At 36.4% G+C, this 19,418-nt stretch overlaps 1 long non-coding RNA gene across 1 annotated transcript in view; it reads right to left on the bottom strand.

Moving 5' to 3' along the window:
- Positions 1–19,418, bottom strand: part of LOC125110577 (uncharacterized) — a 53,589-nt gene that overhangs the window by 31,906 nt on the left and 2,265 nt on the right. The window contains exon 2 of the long non-coding RNA XR_007130667.1: positions 17,071–17,248. This is a non-coding gene — a long non-coding RNA (uncharacterized LOC125110577). The remainder of the gene's footprint in view (positions 1–17,070; positions 17,249–19,418) is intronic.

Here is a 19,418-nt window from a genome sequence, read left to right as displayed (position 1 = left end):
TGCCAAAACTGAATCAAGTAGAAACAGACCAACTGAACAGACCAATCACTAGAAATGAAATTGAAGAGGTCATAAAATCACTCCCTACAAATAAAAGTCCAGGACCAGATGGCTTCACAGGTGAATTCTATCAAACATATAAAGAGGAATTGGTGCCCATCCTCCTGAAACTCTTTCAAAAGGTTGAAGAAGAAGGAATACTCCCAAAGACATTCTATGATGCCACCATCACCCTCATTCCAAAACCAGACAGAGATACCACCAAAAAAGAAAACCATCGCCCAATATCATTGATGAATATAGATGCAAAAATTCTCAACAAAATCTTAGCCAACCGAATCCAACAACATACCAAAAGAATTATACACCATGACCAGGTAGGCTTCATCCCAGGTTCACAAGGATGGTTCAACATACGCAAATCAATCAGCAGCATACACCACATTAACAAAAAAAAAAAGTCAAAAATCATATGATCATCTCAATAGACACAGAAAAAGCATTTGACAAAGTCCAACATCCATTCATGATCAAGACCCTCGCCAAAGTGGGTATAGAGGGAACATTTCTGAATACAATCAAAGCCATTTAGGATAACCCACAGCAAATATAATCCTCAATGGGGAAAAACTGAAAGCCTTCTCACTCCAGTCTGGAACAAGACAGGGATGCCCACTCTCACCACTGCTCTTCAACTTCTTTTGGAAGTCCTAGCCACAGCAATTAGACAAACCAAAGAAATAAAAGGCATCCATATAGGAAGAGAAGAGATCAAACTGTCACTGTATGCAGATGACATGATACTATACATAGAAAACCCTCAGGACTCAACCCCAAAACTACTTGAACTGATTCATAAATTCAGCAAAGTAGCAGGATATAAGATTAACTTTCAGACGTCAGTCGCATTTCTGTATACCAGCAATGAAATATTAGAAAAGGAATACAAAAATACGGTACCTTTTAAAATTGCACCTCACAAAATCAAATACCTCGGAATACACCTGACCAAGGAGGTAAAGGACCTATATGCCAAGAACTATAAAACTTTAATCAAAGAAATCAAAGAAGATGTAAAGAAATGGAAAGATATTCCATGTTCCTGGATTGGGAAAATCAATATTGTAAAAATGGCCATACTACCCAAAGCAAACTAAACTACAGATTCAATGCAATCCCTATCAAATTACCCCTGACATTTTTCACAGAACTAGAACAAACAATCCAAACATTTATATGGAACAACAAGAGACCCAGAATCGCCAAAGCAATCCTGAGAAACAAAAACCAAGCAGGAGGCATAACTCTCCCAGACGTCAAGAAATACTACAAAGCCACAGTCATCAAAACAGTGTGGTACTGGTATCAAAACAGACAGACAGACCAATGGAACAGAAGAGAGAATCCGGAAATAAACCCCGACACCTATGGTCAATTAATCTTTGACAAGGGAGGCAAGAACATAAAATGGGACAAAGAAAGTCTATTCAGCAAGCATTGCTGGGAAACCTGGACAGCTGCATGCAAAGCAATGAAACTAGAACACACCCTCACACCATGCACAAAAATAAACTCCAAATGGCTGAAAGACTTAAATATATGACAGGACACCATCAAACTCCTAGGAGAGAACACAGGCAAAACACTCTCTGACATCAACATCATGAATATTTTCTCAGGTCAGTCTCCCAAAGCAACAGAAATTAGAGCAAAAATAAACCCATGGGACCTCATCAAACTGAAAAGCTTTTGCACAGCAAAGGAAACCCAAAAGAAAACAAAAAGACAACTTTCAGAATGGGAGAAAATAGTTTCAAATGATGCAACCGACAAGGGCTCAATCTCTAGAATATATAAACAACTTATACAACCCAACAGCAAAAAAGCCAATCAATCAATGGAAAAATGGGCAAAAGACCTGAATAGACTGTTCTCCAAGGAAGATATACAGATGGCCAGCAAACACATGAGAAAATGCTCAACATCGCTGATTATAAGAGAAATGCAAATCAAAACTACCATGAGATACCACCTCACACCAGTCAGAATGGCCATCATTAATAAGTCCACAAATAACAAGTGCTGGAGGGGCTGTGGAGAAAAGGGAACCCTCCTGCACTGTTGGTGGGAATGTAAACTGGTACAGCCACTATGGAGAACAGTTTGGAGATACCTTAGAAATCTATAGATAGAACTTCCATATGACCCCGCAATCCCACTCTTGGGCATCTATCCAGACAAAACTCTACTTAAAAGAGACACATGCACCCGCGTGTTCATTGCAGCACTATTCACAATAGCCAGGACATGGAAACAACCCAAATGTCCATCAACAGATGATTGGATTCGGAAGAGGTGGTATATACACACAATGGAATACTACTCAGCCATAAAAAAAGAATGACATAATGCCATTTGCAGCAACATGGATGGAACTAGAGAATCTCATCCTGAGTGAAATGAGCCAGGAAAACAAAGACAAATACCATATGATATCACTTATAACTGGAATCTAATATCCAGCACAAATGAACATCTCCTCAGAAAAGAAAATCATGGACTTGGAGAAAAGACTTGTGGCTGCCTGATGGGAGGGGGAGGGAGTGGGAGGGATCGGGAGCTTGGGCTTATCAGACACAACTTAGAATAGATTTGCAAGGAGATCCTGCTGAATAGCATTGAGAACTTTGTCTAGATACTCATGTTGCAACAGAACAAAGGGTGGGGGAAAAAATGTAATTGTAATGTATACATGTAAGGATAACTTGATCCCCTTGCTGTACAGTGGGAAAATAAAAAAATAAAAAAATTTTTAAAAAAGAGAGAAAAAAATTTAAAAAAAAACTGAAGAGAGAGTAAACGTCACTTATTTCAGATGGTATGATTGTTTAGCTGTAAATTCTATCAATTGACATTCAATTCGAAAAAACTTTAAGCTGACTAGATACAAATTAATATACAAATATCAACAACATCAGCAGTTCTCCTAAAATGACTTTTCCTACAACCAGTTAGAGAAATGCATTTAAAGAAAAGATTTGATTTACAATAGCAACCACAACAAAAATACTTAGGAATAAATTTAAACATGTAAGAATTTTGTGATGGAAACTTCAGCCAAACAATGACTTTTCTTATAACCAGTTATAAAAATGCATTTAAAGAAAAGATTTGATTTACAATAGCAACAACAACAAAAATATTTAGGAATAAACTTAAACATCTAAGAATTTTGTGATGGAAACTTCAGCCACACACAAAGTGTGTGTGTGTGTGTGTGTGTGTGTGTGTATTTTTTTGCTTTTTAGGGCCGCACCCATGGCATATGGAGGTTCTCAGGCTAGGGGTCTAATCAGAGCTACAGCTGCCGGCCATGGCCACAGCCACAGCAACGGCAGATCTGAGCCTCGCCTGTGACCTACACCACAGCTCACGGCAACGCCAGATCCTTAACCCACTGAGCGAGGCCAGAGATCAAACCCACAACTTTATGGTTCCTAATCGGATTCACTTCCATTGAGTCATGGCAGGAACTCCAGCCAAAGGTATGTTAAGGTCGGATAAATAGCAAACATACATTTTTTCAGAAAAGAAGTTTCATTACTGTGGTTGCATTCATTTTCCTTATTTTATAAACACATGCAATCTAAATAAAAATATAAATAACTTTTTTGAGAGAATGAGAAAAATATACTATAAAATTTATGTAGAAAATAAAGACAGGATAATAAGTAAAGAAGTAATGAAGGCGTATCCTATCATATATTTAAATCTTTTATGTAATTACAGTGATTAAAGCAGTATGACATTAGCAAATAAAAAAATCAGTACAATAGAGGCATTCATATAGAGCAACAAAGAGATAGAGGAATTTATATATAATAGGGTAGCATGTTGCAATAGTGGAAAATGACAAACTATTCAATATATGGATAGTTTGGCTAATTCTTTTGGCAATGGTTTAGCTACTTGAAAAATAAAAAACCAAAATATATACGTATGTAATTCAGTAGACCATGATTATTTTCCAATATGTCAAATATTCAGTGTAAATTCCATGAAAGAGTAGAAGTTTCATATAAAAACATGAAAGAATTTTAGCACGGAGGTCTTTCTTCATATTGAAATATATGTGTGTGTGTGTAGATATATGTATGTATAAATGCCAATAACTACATCAGATAAAACACTATTATATATGGAATAGATGGTTGATGAGGACCTGCTGTATAGCACAGGGAACTCTACCCAATATTCTGTAATAACACATATGGGCAAAAAATCTGAAAAAAAATGGATGTGTGTGTATGCACAAATGAACTTTGTTGTACAGAAGAAATGATCACAACGCTGTAAATCAACTGTAATTCAATAAAACTAAAAACACACACATACACACACACATTGGGAAAGAGTCTGGAAAGAGCTTCCCCTGAGAAAGCTTGAGCCGTTCAAGTGACTAAACCCTTGGTAAGAGAGAAAGGAAGGTGATGAAGCTCATTCTCTGTCTTTCTTAGGGTCTCCCTATGGGGGAGCATGAACCATCACACTGTCAATGAGAAGAGGTAGTTAAGAGCTCAAGGAGAGCAGAAGCCCGTTCAAAAGCCTCAATCTCCAGCCTTGACTGTCTGACCCCCAGCTCCAGCATCCTTCTGGGTACAAATAAACAGCGTCTCAGCTCAGGGTCCTCAGGAAACAGGCTCTGAGATGGAGACTTTCACAAAGAAAGTTTACTAAAATATGCTCTAGGGAACAACATCCTTAGTTCCAAGGAAGTAGTTAATATTAGGCAGAAAGGAGTCACTGAGATTTAGGAAACTCATAAAGGTTTTGGCCACCCCTCCCAGCAGCTGAAGAAATGAATTCTTCAGTCCTGAAGGGGGATCCAGGCAGTGAACTATAGTATCTACCACAGAGATGGAGAGTGCTCCCCAAAAGCCTTGGCTTAGGGCAGACATGAATAAATGTAGAGCAATTATTTTCCAAATATGTAATTTTTGGCATTCCAGTCTATTGAATGGTCTCAGATTTGCATTTTATTCACTGCTGTATCCCCATACATACGTTGATACAGTACAATTCTTTAGAGTCAACAGATGTCTGCATAGTGGTATTAAATGAATGAATACGACAATTAAATTTTTATTTCCTTAAAATATAAAATATTCTTTCAGCTAATTGGACAATATTTATTAGTATTTTAAATGTAGACATTCTTTGGCTTTATAATTGCATATCTACAAATTTTTTTCTGCAGTAAGAGTTGCATAAATGAGGAAAATGTATGTGATCAAATACTACTTGCAGCATTATTGAAAATAGTAAGAGGCTAGAAACAATATAAATAATATAAAGTCTATAAATATGGAACTGACTAAAAATGAATAACAGATGGATATAATTGAACACATGCTATTCAAAAGGAGGTAGTAGGATGTGTTCCTATTCAAAAGGAATTATCTTCGAGGCATATTATGTTTTGATGAAAGTTTGCCAAACAGTGGGTATAAAGTTCTCACATTTGATAAAAATGAAAAATATACAAACATAAAAATAAAAATCAAGTAGATAGATTATAAAAACGAAGTGAGAATCTCCTGAATATTAAAAAATATATATTTGGAAAAAATAAAATTATAAAATTTAAAAAATAAAATAAAACTTGAAAAATAAATAAAAATAAAATAAAACATGCACCTGTCAGACCTGTCGTGAAGATTAAATTACATTCAATACTATGCCTCACCTCAAATAAAGTCAATAAATACTGTAATAGAAAAATTACCCAAGTGTTCATGAAAGCACTATAATCCTGATTTATATCTTTAAATTATTATAAATTGCTGGGACACAATAGATATTTAATACTGAATATTTTCCTCTATAAATTGTTGGCCTAGAGGAGAGTAATGACTCCAGAGTAACAATGTTTGTGTTTTATTTATTTATTTATTTAATTTATTTATTTAAAAATTTTTTTTGTTATTTCCCCAATACAATTTTTTTTCAACTGTATAGCATGGTGACCCAGTTACACATTCAGGTACACATTCTTTTTTCTCCCATTATCAGGCTCCATCATGTGACTAGACATAGTTCTCAGTGCTACACAGCAGGATCTCATTGCTAATCCATTCCTAAGGCAACAGTTTGCATCTATTAACCCCAAGCTCCCCATCCACCCAACTCCCTCCCCCTCCCCCTTGGCAACCACAAGTCTATTCTCCAAGTCCATTATTTTCTTTTCTGTGGAAAGGTTCCTTTGTGCCACATATTAGATTCTAGATATAAGTGATATCATATGGCATTGGTCTTTTTCTTTCTGACTTACTGCACTCAGTATGAGAGTCTCTAGTTCCATCCATGTTGCTGCAAATGGCATTATTTTAATGTTCTTCATGGCTGAGTAATATTCCATTGTGTTTGTGTGTGTGTGTGTGTGTGTGTGTGTGTGTGTGTATACATATATATACACATATGCCACATCTTCCTAATTCAATCATCTGTCGATGGAAATTTTAGTTGTTTCCATATCTTGGCTATTGCAAATAGTGCTACAATGAACATGAGGGTGCATGTGTCTCTTTTAAGTAGAGTTTTGTCTGGATAGATGCCCAAGAGTGGGATTGTGGGGTCATATGGTAGTTCTATGTATAGATCTCTAAAGTACCTCCATACTGTTCTCCCTAGTGGTTGTAGCAGCTTACATTCCCACCAACAGTGCAGGAGGGTTCCCTTTTCTTCACACCCCTCTGGCATTTGTTATTTGTGGACTTATTAATGATGGCCATTCTGACTGGTGTGAGTTGGTATCTCATGGTTGTTTTGATTTGCATTTCTCTAAAAATCAGGGATGTTGAGCATTTTTTCATGTTTTTGTTGGCCATCTGTATATCTTCCTTGGAGAAATGTCTATTCAGGTCTTCTGCCCATTTTTCAATTGGGTTGTTGGCTTTTTTGCTGTTGAGTTGTATAAGTTGCTTGTATATTTTAGAGATTAAGCCCTTGTCAGTTGCATCATTTGAAACTATTTCTCCCATTCTGTAAGTTGTCTTTTTGTTTTCTTTTTGGTTTCCTTTGCTATTCTAAAGCTTGTCAGTTTGATTAGGTACCACGGGTTTATTTTTGCTTTTATTTCTGTTGCTTTGGGAGACTGACATGAGAAAACATTGTAAAGTTGATGTCAGAGAGTGTTTTGCCTATGTTCTCTTCTAGGAGTTTGATGGTGTCCTGTCGTATATTTAAGGCTTTCAGCCATTTAAAGGTTATTTTTCTGCATGGTGTGAGGGTGTGTTCTAGTTTCACTGATCTGCATGAAGCTGTCCAAGAATAATCTCAAAGATATTCTATGACTCCACCATCACCCTAATTCCAAAACCAGACAAAGATACCACCAAAAAAGAAAACTATTGGCCAATATCTTTGATGAATATAGACGCAAAAATTCTCAACAAAATTTTAGCCAACCAAATCCAACAACATATAAAAAAGATTATACACCAGGACCAGGTGGGATTCATCTCAGGTTCACAAGGATGGTTCAGCATACGCAAATCAATCAATGTCGTACACCACATTAACGAAAGAAAAGTCAAAAACCACATGATCATCTCGATAGATGCAGAAAAAGCATTTGACAAAGTACAACATCCATTCATGATCAAAACTCTTACCAAAGTGGGTATAGAGGGAACATACCTTAACATAATCAAAGCCATTTACAGCAAACCTACAGCAAATATAACACTCAATGGAGACAAGCTGAAAGCCTTCTCACTAAAATCTGGAACAAGACAAGGATGTCCACTCTCAACACTGTTATTCAACATGGTACTGGAAGTCCTAGCCACAGCAATCAGACGAACAAAAGAAATAAATGCATCCAAACAGGAAGAGAAGAGGTAAAACTGTCACTGTATGCAGATGACATGATACTATATATAGAAAACCCTAAGGACTCAACCCAAAAACTAACATGAACTGATCAACAAATTCAGCAAAGTAGTAGGATATAAGATTAACATTCAGAATCAGTCACATTTCTGTATACTAACAATGAAGTATTAGAAAAGGAATACAGAAATACAATACGTTTTAAAATTGTACCCCAAAAAATCGAGTACCTGGGGGATACACCTGACCAAGGAGGTAAAGGACTCATATGCTGAGAACTATAAAACATTAATCAAAGAAATTAAAGAAGATGTAAAGAAATGGAAAGATATTCCATGTTCCTGGGTTGGAAAAATTAATGTTGTAAAAATGGCCATACTACCCAAAGCAATCTACAGATTCAATGCAATCCCTATCAAATTACCCAGGACATTTTTCACAGAACTAGAACAATCCAAAAATTTATATGGAACAAGAGACCCAGAATTGCCAAAGCAATTCTGAGGAACAAAAACCAAGCAGGAGGCATAACTCTCCCAGACTTCAGGCAATATTACAAAGCCACAGTCTCAAGACAGTGTGGTACTGGTACCAAAAGAGATATACAGACCAATGGAACACAATAGAGAACCCAGAAATAAACCAGACACCTAGGATCAATTAATCTTTGACAAAGGAGGCAAGAACATAAAATGGGAAAAAGACAGTCTTTTCAGCAACTGTTTTTTTTTTTATTAAACAGAGCCAAAGAAAGAATGATGTTTTACGACAAAAGTTTGTATCTTAGCTTTTTTTGTCTTTTTAATACAGAGCTTCTTACTACAGAGCTTCTTACTATAAAGCTCAAAAACATTGCATTAAAACTGCCACAGATGGTGTATTTCAATGGTTCATTTATTCATAATAAAGTTCACCAAAGAACAAAGATATGTTATGCACTGCATTAACAGTCCCTCCTTGACCAACCTGTACTTCTCAATCACTGAACTTCATTTAATGCCTTCATATAACTTACTTCAATTCGTAAATATGTGCATTTATTCTCTACTAGTTTATCTTCTGCTTTCTCTTCAATAATATAAGCAGGACACATATTTTTGGTAATCAGTGATAACCACTACCTGCTGTATAGCACAGAGAATGCTACCTGACATTCTGTGCTAATCTATGCAGGAAAAGAATCTGAAAGAGAATGGATGTGTATACATGTATAACGGAATCACTTTGTTATATAGCATAAATTATCACAACACTGTAAATCAACTATACTTCAATAAAAATTTTAAAAATGAAAAAAATAAGCTCTGAATTTCGACTCAGTTGTAAGCTTTATATCTCCCATCCACAGAAGACACCTAGTATTTTGTGAAAATATACACAGTAATAAGAAAGAACAGATACTGCATTCAGTAAATATAAATAAACATCTAACTTAATGTATTAGGATTATTCAAAGCTAAAATTTGGAAACAAAGAATAAATGGCCTCGTAAGTACGAATGCATCTGTTAAATCACTTTACATTTTGTTTTGTTTTTCTGAATTATTTTTTACACAAAACATCGGTAAGGAAGTTGGAGGCGGGCATCTTCTTTAAATAGATTTTTTTCCATTTGCGTCTAAAATAAATTACATGCATCACTTATAATGAAAACAGCTTATTTACAGCATAAAGTTTACTTAAATGCCAAGTGAAGAATGTAAATTTAAAAACAGTATTTGCAACTCTTCAAATAATACCAAAATGGAATCAGGTTAAACCACAAAAAGGAGACATGTTACGGATGTTGAATGTCCTATCAGCCCTGTGATCACTGCTGCAGCAGATAAAATTTTTAACAGCCAGAAGCCCAAGGATTGATCTGAGAGTAGTTCAAAGTATAAAATTAGAAAGACGAAAATGGAAGAGTGAAAACGCAAAGGCATGCGACATCCCCGTAGTAGAGCACGACAATGACCAGATTGCATTTGAAATAATGGATTTCCAGAAGCCTTAACGTCCCAGATTTAGGTGTCTTCTGATAGTTCATAGGAGTCTATATGTTTTATTTATCTTCATTACCAACTTATGAGTAGGTGAACAAACTGAGAAATAACAAATATAAGACCTGTCTAAGGTTGTAAGGTCAGTCTCTCAAATTAAATACAGCCATGTAAAGGAAAACCACTCTGGGTATAGATAATGCCAAGAGCAAAGGCCTTTGGGGAGCAAAAAAGTTAGATGTGATTAAGACACTCAAAGCCCAGCATGACTGGATCATGGCGACGAAGAAAGTTGCATGAGAAAAAGTCATCAGAGAGCTAGGTAGGGCCTTAGAGGACATCGCAAAGAGTTTAGATTTTATTTCAAAAGCAATAAGAAGCTGTTAGACCTGAAGATGAAACATGATGTCTAACATCAATTTTAAGAGTGTGACACACTCATCTCATGGAATTGTATACCAAAAATCCCAATCAAAAAATGGACAGATCTAAATAGACATTTCTCCAAAGAAGACAGACAGCGGGAAAAAAAAAAAAGCATGAAAAATGTTCATCATCACTAATTATTAGAGAAATGCAAGTCAAAACTGCAATGAGAAATCACCTCACAGCAGTCAGAATGGCCATCATCAAAAATTCTACAAACAATAAATGCTGGCGAGGGTGTGGAGAAAAGGGAACCCTATTACACTGTTGGTGGGAATGTAAATTGATGCAACCACTACTGAGGATGGTATGGAGGTTCCTTAAAAAAAAAAAAAAAAAAAAAAAAGAACTACCATATGATCCAGCAATCCCACTCCTGGGCATCTATCTGGAAAAAACCATAATTCAAAATGATTCATGTACCCTAATGTTCACTGCAGTGCTATTTACAATAGCCAAGACATGGAAACAACCTACGTGCCCATCAACAGAGGACTGAATAAAGATGTGGCACATATACACAATGGAATATTAATCAGCCATAAAAAGAATTAAATAATGCCATTTGTAGCAACATGGATGAACCTAGAGATTATCATACTGAATGAAGTCAGACAGAGAAAAACAATGTCATATGATGTCACATATATGTGGGATCTAATAAAAATGGTAACAAAGAACTTATTTATTTTAAAAAAACAAGCTCACAGATTTCAAAACCAATCTTATGGTTACCATAGGCAAAACCATTGGAGAAAGGGAAGAACTGGTAGGGTGGGAATAACATACACAGTACTGTATAAAATAGATGATTAAAAGGAAGCTACTGTATAGAACAGAGAAATCTACTTAGTAGATTTTTTTGTGGGTTTTTTTTTTTCTTTTTATGGCTACACCTGCGGCATATGGATTTTCCCACGCTAGGGGTTGAATTGGAGCTGCCGTTGCCAGCCTACACCACAGCCATAGCAACATGGGATCCAAGCTGCATCTGTGACCTACACCACTGCTCATGGAAACTGTGGCTCCTTAACCCACTAAGCCAGGCCAGGGATCAAACCCTCATCCTCATGGACACTATGTTGGGTTCTTAAACCACTGAGCCACAATGGGAACTCCATACTCAGTAGTTTGTGATAAGCTATATGGGAAAAAAGAATGGATATATTTATTTAGATGACTAATTCACTTTGCTGTGCACCTGAAACTAATACATTGTAAGTCAACTATACTACAATAAAATTAAACAATAAATAAATAAAAAGAAAAAAATAAAAGGAAAGAAAATAAGTATTATAGGAAAAACAGGAAGAGTATCTATGCCTAAAAACTAGGAAATATTAAAATTGACATGTGTTCAGTCCATCTGCTTATGTGTAGCTATTGGAACTTGTTAACAAGAAATCCATAAGTTCAGAAACTCTGGGGGAAATCGATTAGGATTCCATTTCAATAATGCTGTCAAGGACCCAGGTCCTTTTTAACATTCCTTTCTTGTATCGTCTTTTGACTTGTATAAATGGCCATAGCAGTTCCTGGCTGCAGACTTAGAAGACTTGAGCAGCATTGGCCATAACCATTGCATTTTAAAAAGAGCTTTAAAAATGTAGATACCTTTTCTTTGGAAGTTCAGATTTTAGGAAAGGACTACAAGATGAAATGAAGGTCATATAATTATTAAATCTTATTTTACAAAAGATAGATTCACCCATGTGTTCAACAAATATTTATGATCACTGATAGCACTATTTTAGGCACTTAGAATATAAGAGTGAGAAATACAGACAAAACCTCTATCTTCATAGAATTTACATTAGCTGGTGGGGGAGCGAGGTAGTAATCAAAACATGAAAGTAAAATATGTAGCACATGAGGTGTTCATAAATACTAATAAATGATTGATCCAGATGGATTGTGAGCCTGTAAACTCCTATGGAGAATATTAAAGGAAAATAATTTTATGCTGAGCATAAGTTTATTTTTTAGTATGGTTATATGCAATGATCCAGGGGACAGTTGGAAGAGTGTCTTTGAAATTTAAATTATAGAGTAGAGAAATAGCTTTAGAGGCAAGAAACCCCCAAGCTCCTGTAGAAGTAAATGGAAAGTTTGCAAACTTCTTAGAGAGTAGTGTTTATGAAACCAAGCAGGATGCTCTGGGGCTCACCCAGGTACAAAGTCCTTTCCATAGCCCCTGTTTCTCATTTGCTGGAAAAAGGCTTCAGCTTCTTAGGCTTTCCCTGAGTTCCAAAGGGCAGATTCAAAACAGCTACTAATTAGGAAAGGGAGGAGAAGCAAAAACAAAGGAAAAGCAGTCAAGAAACAGTAGGGCAGTGATAAAGCAGAGCCCTGGTCCCTACTCAAAGGAGATAGATAGATAGATAGATAGATAGATAGATAGATAGATAGATAGATAGATAGATAGATAGATAGATAGACAGATACATACATATATACATACATATATCTGAGATCTTCATCTGGATCTACGGCTCCCCAACCCATCGGAGGATGGTTACTTCAGATTAAGCCCAAGATTCCTGGAACACCACGCTGTTGCCTCACCACCAACCCATCAGAAGAAAGTCACACACCCTGCAGCCCTCACCCCAAATTTTGCCTTTAAAAACTCTTACCCCCAAACCATCAGAGAGCCTGGGGTTTTGAGCATGAGCCGCCCAGTCTCCTTGCTTAGCTTTTGCAATAAATCTTTCTTTGCTCTAAACTTCCTTGTCCCCATTTGTTTGGCCTCACTATGCATTGGGCACAAGTTCTTGGGTTCAGTAACATTTCAAAAAGAAGAAGAAGGAAGGCTTACATGAATACAATTTCTGGATGAGAGAAGAAATAAATTCTTCAGACGTTCACAAACAAATTATTGTCCCTAGGGTACAATGAGATTTTAGTTAGGAAATGAACCTCTGTCATTTTCCAGCCTGCAGCATTCAGCCTTGAAGATTTCTACCAATGATTATGAATAGTCGGCAAACAAATATGTATTGCTCTCAGCAAAACAGTCTTGTGGTTCATGTGGTGGAGGTTTTCATACATGACTAAAAACAAAGTGAAACATCTGTGAGGAGAGTAGAATTAATACGTGAACAAGTGAAAAGATCCAACTCCTTTATTTATAGGCTGAGGTGTTTTTTTTTTTTAATTAATAAACTATTTTTTAGAGCAGTTTAAGATCATAGCAAAATTAAGCAGAAAGCACAGAGTTCCCATATATCCTGTCCCCATACATGCACTACTTGACCCACTGTCAACATCCCCCACCAGGGTGGCACATTTGTTATGAGTGATGAACATAAACTGACACATCATTATCATCCAAAGTGGCTTTTCTTATTCTCCTGACAGTGTCTTTCACAGAACAGAAGTATTTAATTTCAGTGGTCTAGATTATCGATTATTTCTGATTTCACAGATCATGCCATTGGTGCTATATCTAAAAAGTCATTACCATAATAAAGGTCATCTAGATATTCTCTTATATCTTCTTTTCTATCTTTTATAGTTTTGTGTTTTACATTTAGCTCTATCTTAAGTTTGTTTTTCCAAAGAAAACTACGTCTATGTCTAGGTTTTTTTTCTTGCATGTTGATGTTCACTTGTCCCAGTATCATTTGTTGAAAAGATTATCTTTTTCTCTATTAAATTGCTTTCGCTCCTTTGTCAAAGATCAACTGACTCTATGTGGATCTATTCTGGGCTTTATTCTGTCCAGTTGACTTACATGTTCCTTTGCTATACTGCACTGCCTTAATGACTGTGGCCACATAGTAAGTCTTGAAGTCAACAGTGTCAGCTTTCTAATCTTGTTTTTCTCCCTCAATATTTAGCTAAAGAGCCTAAGCCTTTTCCATTTCCTAATCTTTATCAATTTGTCTATATCCACAAGACCAAGTGATGGGATTTTGATTGAGATTGCACTGAATCTGCAGATCAAGTTGGAAAGAACTGACATGACAATAATGAGTTTTCTATCTGTGAACAAATAGTTCTCCAACTATTTACTTCTTTGATTTTTATTTTACCAGAGTTCTGTAGTTTTCTTCATATAGATTTTGTACATATTTTGTTAGACCCTACTCTTACATACTTGGATTAAATTTCACTTTGTCATGGTGTATAATTTTTATACATTATTGGACTTTATTTGCTAATAATTAGTTGCAAATTTTCACACCTATATTTATGAGAGATATTGGTTTGTAGTTTTCTTTTCTTATAAGTCTTTGTGTGGTTTTGGAATTAGGGTGATGCTGACCTCAGAGATTATGTTAGGAAGTATTCCCTCTTCTGTTTGTGGTAGAGGTTGTAAAGAATTGCTGTAATTTCTTCTTTAAATGTTTGATAGAAATTAGTAATGAATGCATCTGGGCCTGGTGCTTTCTATTTTAGAGGGTTATTATTAATTCAATTTCTTTAGTAGATATAGCCCTCTTCATATTGCTTGAGTTCTGATGAGTATGTCTTTCAAGAATGGGTCCATTTGGGGGAGTTCCCTGGTGGCCTACTGATTAGGGCTCAGCACTTTCACCACTGCAGCCTGGGTTCAATCTCTGGTCTGGGACCTGAGATCACACATCAAGCGGCTGCATGCCATGGCTTAAAAAAAAAAAAAAAAAGTTCATTTTATCTAGGTTATTAAATTTGTGGTATAGAGTTGTTAGCCTTTATTTAATTAGTCTTTCAGTTTCCATGGGATCTGTAGTAATGTGCCCTTTTTCATTTCTAATATTACTAATTTGAGTCTTCTCTCTTTCTTTTTAAACTTAGCCTAGCTAAAGACATTGACTTAACTGATCTTTAGAAACAACCAGCTTTGGTTCATTGACTTTGTCTACTGATAACTTATTTTTCATTTCATTTCTTTCTTTTTCTCTTTTAGGGCTGCACCTGTGGCATATGGAAGTGTCCAGGCTAGGGGTAGAATCAGAGCTGCAGCCACTGCCACAGCAACACCAGATCTTTGACGTACTGAGAGATGTCAGGGATTCAACCGCTTCCTCATGGATACTAGTCAGGTTCTTAGCCTGCTGTGCCACAGTGGCAACACCCTCAGTGATTTCTGATCTAATATTATTTCTTTTCCTCTGCTTGCTTGGGGTTGAATTCTTTCTCTTTCTCTCTCTCTTTTAGTTTCCTCAGATGTAATCAGATTACTGATTTTATATCTTTCTTTTCTAATATATGCATTTAATGCTATAAACTTCCCTTCAAGCTTAGCTTTGGCTGAATCCCACAAATTTTAAATTGTATTTTTCTCTTCATTGAGTTCAAATATTTTAAATAATTGACCTATGTATTATTTAGAAGTGTGTTGGGTAATCTCCAAATATTTCGGGATTTGCGGGTTTCCTGTTAGTTTAAGTCCACTGTGGTCTGATACATTGTATGATTTGATTTTTTTGTTGTTGTTCTAAATTTGCTAAGGTGCTTTTTTATGGCTCAGAATGTGGTCTGTTTTTGTGTATTTTCTGTGTGACCTTGAGAAGAATGCGTATTCTGCTATTCTGCTGTTGTTTAATAAAGCTGTCTATAGATGTCAATTGTATCCAGTTGACAGACAGTACTGTTAAGTTCAGCTATGTTCTTACTGACTTTCTGCCTTCTGGATCTGTCTGCTTTTGATAGAGAAGTGTCGAAGTCTCCAACTATTACAATGTCTTCATCTATTTCTCCCTGCATTTCTATCAGTTTTTGCCTCATGTATTTTGATACTGTGTTGTTAGGCACATCCACCACTGCACTGTTATGTCTTCCCAGAGAATTGTAATGTACTTCTTTTTTCACAATGTTCTCTTACTCTGAAGTCTATTCTATCTGAAATTAATATAGCTATTATTGCTTTCTTTTCATTAGAGTTAGCATGGTATATCTTTCTTCATCCTTTCACTTTTCTCTATATGTATCTATATTTAAGGTGGGTTTCTTGTAGAAATCAGATTATTTGGGACTTCTTTTTTGATCCACTCTGATAATCTTTGTTTTTTAAGTAGTATATCTGTATCATTGTTTAAAGTGATTATTGATATAGCTAGATTAATATTTATATTTGTTAACTATTTTCTGTTTGTTACCCTTGTTTTCTGTTCCTATTTTAGTCTTCCATTCTTTTTTTCTGTTAATTGTGGTTTTAACTGAGGATTTTATGTGATTCTATTTTCTTTCCCTTCTTCTTTTTTTTTTTTTTTTTTTGTCTTTTGTCTTTTTTGTTGTTGTTGTTGTTGCTATTTCTTGGGCCGCTCCCGCGGCATATGGGGGTTCCCAGGCTAGGGGTTGAATCGGAGCTGTAGCCACCGGCCTACGCCAGGGCCACAGCAATGCAGGATCCGAGCCGTGTCTGCAACCTACACCACAGCTCACGGCAACGCCGGATCGTTAACCCACTGAGCAAGGGCAGGGACCGAACCCGCAACCTCATGGTTCCTAGTCGGATTCATTAACCACTGCGCCACGACGAGAACTCCTCTTTCCCTTCTTAACATATCACTAATACTTAAAAAATGTATACTGGTTGCCATATACACTTACAATTAATCCAACCCCATTTTCAAATAACATTCTACCAAACATGGGTGGTGAAAGTGTTTCATAGTAAAATACTCAGAATCCCTCTCTCTTATCCCTTGTATCATTGCTGTCACCAACCTCCTTATACATAAGGTACAATCTTCAAATACAACTTTGCCATCATTATTCTGAACAAATTGTTGCCTGTTAGATCAATTAAAAATAAGAAGAATAAAAGTTTTTATTTTACCTTCACTTATTCTTTGCCAATACTCATTCTTCTAAAGATCTGAGTTTCTGGCTTACATTATTTTCCATCTCTCTGGAGAACTTCTTTTAATCTTTTTTGCAAGGCAGATCTACTGGCCACAAACTTCCTCAAATTTTGTTTGAGAAAAGTTGTTCCTTCACTTTTGAAGGATAATTTCCTAGGATACAGAACTTTAGGTCAGTGATTGTCTTTTTGGTTTCAACACTTTAATTACTTTCATTCTCTTCTTGCTTGCATGGTTTCTGAGGAGAAGTGGGCTAAAATTCTTATCTTTGTTCTTCTACTCTTCCATTAGCGCTCTTACCATATGAATCATAGCTGTTTTAAACTCATGAGGTGATATTCCCAACATCTCTGCCACATTTGAGTCTGGATCAGATGCTTGCTCTGTCTTTTCAAACTGTGTTTTTTGTCTTTCGGCATGACTTGTCATTTTTTTGTTTTAAGCTGGACAAGGTGTACTGGGTGAAAGGAACTCTGGTAAATAGGCCTTTACTAATGTGGTAGGAAGGTATGGGGGGAGGGGAGACTTCCAGAGTCCTGCGACCAGGTCTCAGTCTTTTAGCGAGCATTTGCCTCTGAGCTGTAAATGCCACCAGTGCTCCTCCGTCCCCCACTACCACATCTTCAGTAGGATATGGCTAGAGGGTACTGGAGTTGGGTATTTCCTTTCCCTCCCATCATTTAGGTTCTGATAAAATTCCCATACTTTACGTTCTGGTAAAATAGTTTCTTTTGAGTGCAGGCCTAATTAAAAAGAACAGAATGCTCTGGCATATTTCAAAGTGGTTACTTCTCCACCCCCTCCCCCGCCAATCCCCCAAGGGGATTTTTTTGTCCTCACAGTCACTGTGGGAACCTGGTAGAGTTTCAGGAAGTAAAATTCATAAAAGTATATGGATCCTTGGCATTTTTAACTCTCATATTTATCCATATTGAGCATCCAGCAATTCCTCAACTATACTTCCAGGTTCTTAACTAGGTACTGGTTTCCACGGAGATTTCTGCCTGTAGGTTTCTCCTCCGGTAAATTGTGCTTCTCTGTGTGGCAAATGTCTCCAACAGGGTGTGTGTGGTGGGGTGGGGGGGATGGGGGCGTTTCTTTATCCTGTCACCTCACTTCTTTAGGGATCTAAGAAGAGCGTTGAGTTTTCAATGTGTTCTGATCTTATTTGTTGTTAAGATAGGGTGTTTCAAGGAAGCTTCCAAGCTCCCTATAAGCTGGGTCTGAAACTGGAGATGTCAAGCCTAATATGTAATTGGTGAGTGTGTTCTCACCACGTGGGCCCCAGAGCACACTTCTCACACTCTCTTCTACTTTTTATCCCCTTTTGGGATTCATAGTTCCAACACAAGGACCATGTTCAATCTAACCTGGCTCATCTTAGTAATTATGATATAGAACTATGAAAAATGAAAACATGGAAAAATCAGGGAATTGAGTTTAAAAAAAGAAAGAAAATAAGGTTTTTTTAAAATAAAACTTATAAATGAATAGTACTTGATATTTCTTCATTGGTCTAATTAACAGAGATTTTTAAAAAAATTAAATTGTCAACTGGAAAAAAATACAAAACCTAAAAGTTGAGAATTATGTTTTATTCAGTGGTTTTACTGAGAATTTAAGCCCAGGATATAGTCTCTCAGATAGCTCTGAGGTACTGTTCTAAAGAGGTAAGGGAGAAGCCATGATATATAGGAGTTTCTGAAAAACAAAAACAAAAACACCCAGGTAGCTGAACATCAAAAGATGACTGCTAATTAAAATCACTAAAGTTCAACCAATGAAACTAAAGTTCAAGTTAATGAACTTAGGGATTTCCTTCTATGGGAAGATAAGAGAGTCTGGGTTCATTTAAATTATCCCTTTGATAGGGTCGCTATCCTCTTTTTCTCCATCCTGAATTTCCCTCGGGATATGTGGTCAGGGGTGGCTGTGGTGGCTGGCAGCCTCTTTATCTCCATTCTGAATTTTCCTCAGGGTGTACTGTCAGTGGTTCGGGTATGGTGACAGTTTTACCTCCCTTGTTTAATGAAATGAGGGGTGACAGTCTTTGCCTGCTTGCTTGTGTTTTTAGCATTGAAACTCCTATCTTGAATTGCCAGAAATGGATACATAACTAGAATTAAGAAATAGATATATTCTACAGCATAATTTTTCTAAAATGTCTTTCAAGAATAACTCTGACTTAAGATGATGAAGCTCTTTTTCTAGCCAGTCTGTCATGAATAAAGAGAAGGGGCAATCACCTTTCTCTCTGAGTGTCACTAAATCAGCCAAAGGAGAAGGGAGGGAAAAGGAAAGAGATTTTTTGCCTGAGATAGTG

The sequence above is a fragment of the Phacochoerus africanus genome, chromosome 11 (assembly GCF_016906955.1).
Source record: "Phacochoerus africanus isolate WHEZ1 chromosome 11, ROS_Pafr_v1, whole genome shotgun sequence".
Taxonomy (NCBI): Eukaryota; Metazoa; Chordata; class Mammalia; order Artiodactyla; family Suidae; genus Phacochoerus; species Phacochoerus africanus.
The sequence above is the reverse complement of the archived record's forward strand: the minus strand, read 5'-3'. Positions and strand labels throughout refer to the sequence as shown.